Genomic DNA, 6000 nt, shown 5'->3' with positions numbered 1-6000 from the left:
AAGGAAGTGCACGAGGCTTGTGGAAGACATTTGAAGACTTGTGTCAAGGCTAAGGGATGAAGAAGAAGCTGAAAAAGGGAGTTTTCAGCTTGGTCAGTCGACTGGCCCTGCCAGCAGTCGACTGGGGTTGATCCGTAGAACACACAGTCAAGCTCAGAAGTATCAGTCGACTGAAGCTTGAATTCCAGTCGACTGGGGTCAAACAGAAAGATCAGTCGAGAGGTACAGTCGACTGATACCAGTCGATTGGTGTTGGATCAGTCGACTGGTAGACTACCGTTGAGGCGACAGATGGCAAATTAAATGCGTATTAAATGGTCGTTGAAGCCCATCAGTCGACTGGCCCTAGGAGCAGTCGACTAGTGCACTGAATTTTATAAAAAAAGCGGTCAACGTCGCAGAGAAAAATATCTGATTCTTTCATCTTCTTGATAGCTCTTTAATATTGTAGAAACTCTCTCTCTCTTCCTCCTAAACTTCACTACAAATCTTGTACGAGGAAGAAACTCTGTTGTGAAGGTTTCTCTGCCTTCGAAGCGTGCTTCGAGAAGGAGATTGTTTCATAGTGGAATCGTCGGCTGTGTGTGTAGATCCTTGGATTAGTCACCTCGTTGAGGTGGATATCAAGTAAATTGAACCGGGTTAGCGTTTGATCTTTGTACTTTATTATTATTATTTTGCTTCCGCTAACAATGTCGCAGAGAAATATCGAAAAACGCTATTCACCCCCCTCTAGCGAACGCACCGATCCCAATAACATACTTGGATAATATTCAAAGGGATTTTTCTTGATGAAAATCAGAAAGGGATGTTAAAAAGAGAAGAATATGAAATTGAGGGGGAGATTTAGATTCAAGATTGAAGTTTTTAACCTCATGACTCAATTTTTAGTATGTCTTAAAGGTTTAGAAATTTCAAATCATTATTGATGTAATTATTAAAGTTAGAGCATATTTGGAGGGGAGGTTCTCCTTAAATGTATGATTTAAAAGGGGAGAATGAAGGAATTCAAGAACATACATATTGTATGCTTAAAGTTGAGCAATGGAGAAAATGGAAGGTAGGAAACCTCAATTATGCTGTTAAAAGTTTGAAATAGAAAAAGAGAATTAATTTTTTCAAAAGAGGTTTTGAATGTGGTTAAAGGAGGAGAATGAAAGGTTCAAATTAAAAAAACCTTCATTCATGCCTTAGCATGAGAAATAGGATGTTGGCATAATGAGTTATCCCAACTTAAACATATTATCAAAAATCAAAAAAGAGGAGATTATTAGTGCAATCGACCTCTAGTCAAAGTTGACCAAGCTAAAGTTAACTCGAGTTGGGTTTAGATGTTTGATCAATATATTAGTTTATCGAGTATGAGTCAAGTAGGTGAAGATTAATCGGATACTCAAAAATAAGTGAAAAGTCCAAGCGGATCACGATTGACTAAACACTTGATCGTCGAAAGTCTAACAAGGAGTTGGCAAAAGGAAAGTCCAAGTGGGTCATGGTCACATGAAGTCTCTACAGCTCAGAGTTGATCGAATGTTGAGCAAAGGAAGTCTGGTAGATTGAGGTCAATCGAATATCATGCAAGACAAGAATTCATCTTTGGTAAGGTTGAAATAAGAGTATTAGTCGATTGATAGAATATATTGATCAACAGATAGACTCTAAACTCCAGAATTGGGATTTGAGATGCTTTTATGGTTTGCTATAGTAATTTTAGGATTTGCTATAGTAGCTTTGGAGGTTGTTATAGTAACTTTAGAGTTTGAAATAGTAATGAACGATGCAGTCGATTGATGAATGCGGGTAGTCAACTACTAGGATACTGCAACAAACAGAATGTTTGAAAATCGATCGTTCAATTTGACTATTCTCTAGCAATCAACTGTCAAAGTTTAGTAGTCGATTGTTGTCACTATTCACAACAGGGCGACTAAGGCCTAAGGGTGTAATCGAACTGAGCCGAGCCGAACAATAAGAGGCTCGAGCTCGAGCTCGATTCGTTTTCCCTAAGCTTGAGTTTGGCTCAAGTTCGATTCGAGCTTTAATTTTTAAGCTCGAGCTCGGCTCGTAATGAAATTAAATAATTCACAAACGTCTCAAACTCGGTTAAAAAATAACTCGTTTAAAAGTTAAACGAGCTTAGTTTAAATTTGGCTCGTTAATATATAATATTTATAATTCATATATATATATATATATATATATATATATATATATATATATATATATATATATATATATAGCACCCATTCCTACGCACCCGTGAGCACCGACCGCCGACCTCCACGCGCTTCCGCCGTCCGTTCATCGCCGTCCGACCACCGATCACTGCCGGACCGGACCCGTTGGAACCGCAACTCGCCGGCGCACATTCCAGCATTCGCGATCCTGCTTATTCGGCCCGGATTCCGGCCAAATCATAGACCGGCCGCGATCGACGCGCCGGCGCCGGGCGCGTCGAGTCTTTAAACGAGCATGTTCGCGAGCTCACGAATCAAATATTGTTAAGCTCAAGCTCGGCTCGATAATATTTTTGAGTTCAGCTCGGCTCGTTCGGCTTGTTAACTTAATCGAACAAATTCAAATGAACTTTTTTTCGAACCAAGACTCGAATAGCTCGTGAGCAACTTGACTCATTTACACTCCTACTAAGGCTTATATATGCTTAGGACCCCTATTATATTGGGGCCCACTAAATTTTTTATAATATTATATGAGTTTAGATGGTAAATATTTAAAATCTGTTAAAAAAGAGTTTTAGTCAAGATTTGTTTTGATTTATAATTTTAATTTTTTACTAGTCAAATTAGATTTAATCCATAATATTTAATTTTTAAAATTTTGCTAATGTTTTTTAATTTTTTTTATGTATCAAAGTTAAATTTGATCGTTTTTAATTTTTTACTCATCAAAATTAGATTTGATTGATAATTTTAATTTTTTATTATTAAAGTTAGATTTAGTCGGTAATTTATTTTTAATTTTTATTAAAATTTGATCTATAATTTTTAATTTTTTATTGATAAAAAGTTAATTTATTGATCAAAATTAAATTTAGTTAATAAATTAAAAATATTTATTGGTTATACTTATTGATATTTTATATAAAAATACTTTTAAAAGTCAAAAGCATATTAATATTGCATTATGTGTACTATCTTTTTTTATAATTTGTCATCGATATTTACCAGCTAAATATTTGTGACTTAATAAATTTGATTGATAATTTATTAAAGTTAAAATTGATAAAAATGTAGTTTGGTGCATAAATCTCTCGTTAATGTGGAATCTCAGGGATGAATCTATTGTATATAGTCATATCTTTTTTTACAAGAGATTATATCTGCTACTTGAACATATTACCACTAGATCACATAGTAGTAATTTTACCATTATGTCAAGATTTCCCTTTATTGAAGTTAAAATTGATCAATAAAAAATTTTAAAATAGCAATTAAAATGTATATTAATGGTATTATAATAATTTATTACTAGTTTCCAAATTAGTTAGTATTTTTAATATTTTATCAGCAAATTTTAATTTTATTTATTTAATTAAAAATATTTATTAGACAAATATATTATTTTTTAATAAATTATACTTGAAAGTTTAACATAAAAGAATTTTTATTTTTTAGATTTTACTAATAAAGAAGTGAGCTTTAGCACGGGATAAAATTATTATTATGTGACCTAATTGGTCACAAACGTTCAATTGTGAAAATAATCTTTTACAATGTACGAGACTGTCCTTGTAAATTTTACTAATAAAATAAAATTTATCTAATAATATTTTATACAAAAATATATTTTTTAAAAATTAATATTTATTTTTTAAAATATATATATTAAGGCTTTTAAAAAAATTCTGCCTAGAGCCTCTAGAATTGTTGAGACGACTGTGATTCATGCATATAAAAGGTGTTAGAATCGACTGTGAGGTTCGACTGTTGAGGTAGCAATTGATTCATAAGGTTTAGCAATCAATTGATGGTGGTCAACTTGCGTGGAAAGAGTCGTTCTACAAGTGCAACGATCAAATTAACAGGGCAGTCGATTGATGGAAATAGACAGTCAATTGATAGGCAGCAATCAGCCCGACAACAACCCTATAAAAGATGATTTTGAGGAGCATTGAAGATGTTGATTCTTAGAGGTTTTTGGACAAAGTGTTGCTGCAATTTCTAACCAACAAGAGGTATTCCAAAGTAACAAGAAACGTCTAAAGCGAGATTCGTGTAAAGTTGTTTGTTTTCATTCATTTGTTTTTGCATTTCATATTCTTGTTATATTGTTGTAAAAATAAGCAGTTTCTCCGCCTCTAAAAGTGTCTGAAAAGAAAAAGGATAGTGGTAGTAGTATTGCTAGGACTAAGCTTTGGAATAGTCCTCTTAGAAGGTACTGAACTAAATAAAATTTTAAAATTATGCATGTGATGTTGATTTGATTTTAAATTTTCACAGTGCAAATCAAGTAAACATGAATCAAAGTTATTCACTCTCCTCTAATTCGCACTCATCCTAACAACAACAACAACAAATACTTTTTAATTGACTCAATACCTCTTCAGCTAACTCAAATCTAAGAGAGCATTATCAACAACTCTACCTAATCAACTAAACATCCTTTACATGACTGAACTTGATTTAATTTGCAAAGAACCTTTTTGTTCATAAGAAAATACTTACAGTCGACTCTTACGTTGACGCATCACTTCAATCAATTGGGGAGGTCCTCTGGTTAACTAAATTTGCTTTAAAATTCTGATTTAATTTGACATGGGGCCAAAACATCGATTACGACCTTGATCACTTGTCCCTTGGTTGTACAAACCTCTAGGCAGACTTTACCCACAAAAAAAAATTAAGATTACAACCCCTCTTGATCTTTCAACTCAAACATCTTCAAGTTATTTATGTCATTGATGCTTCTAGTCCTTGCCATCAAAACAATAATCCTACTTGATCATGTGAATCCTAATAAATTCCTACTAAGCTCCTAGTCAACTTGACCTCTTGGTGCCAAAATTTTGATCAACTCTAACTACTAGATCTAACAATCTTCCAACTTAACACTTGTCGAGTCACCGACCTCCCTAGCTGTTATCAACCTCAACCTCTTGGATCTTCATTGCGCTAACAATCACTTGCAAGCTACTCTACCACACTTGACATATTAGAATTACAAGGGAAGCTCAACTTAAAACTTTTTTATCAATCACATCAAAATAACCTAGGTGAACTTGACTTGTATGATTGAACTGACAATTATGTCACCCTCATGATGTTACTTTTGATGAGTTGAGCAAGTGAAGCTGGCACACATAGGCAAAGAGGTAATGGCAGTTTATTCTAAGAGATGATAATCAAACAAAAGTTTTGGACGAACAAAGACAACTAGCCTCTCCAAAGCGTCACCATGTTGTTTACAAGATTATCTTATACCAAGATAATAGTCTCTGATCATGAAATTAGTAACTTTGTTTTATTTGAAGACTATAATCCAAAATGTGTTTGTCCAGGATAAGAAGTGTTATTTATATTAAAACAACACTTAAATGAAATAGTTAGTTTAAAGTGTGCATGTTGGTGTGCATTTTACTAACATACCAAAGTGACAAATTAGAGATCAAACTTACATGATAGACATCTTGTAGGATCTTCCGAGGATGACACCCCCAGGGATTGAGTCCATTATGGCACATCAGCTAAGGAGTCTTGTAGGATAATGACAAAACCCTAAATGTAAATTTTTACATATAGTAAAATGTAGGGTTATTAAGCAACTCCAAATCATTCAGTTTTGTATTTTCTTCCTATAGAAGTTGAAGCATAGTACCCACATTTCACTAAAGTTTTAGTAGTGCTAATGTTCATTCAAATCAAATAAGTGGAATCTGAGATATTTAAAAAAAAGATAAATGAACTTAATTTCACTTACCTTTTATTATAATTCAAAAAATATTAAAAATTTAAATACATGCATAAATATATTGTATCTTAA

Source organism: Curcuma longa, chromosome 8 (assembly GCF_044706935.1).
Source record: "Curcuma longa cultivar G26 ecotype Majalengka, Jawa Barat chromosome 8, ITB_CL_G26_1.1, whole genome shotgun sequence".
NCBI classification, from domain to species: Eukaryota; Viridiplantae; Streptophyta; class Magnoliopsida; order Zingiberales; family Zingiberaceae; genus Curcuma; species Curcuma longa.
Note: the sequence above shows the minus strand (reverse complement) of the source record.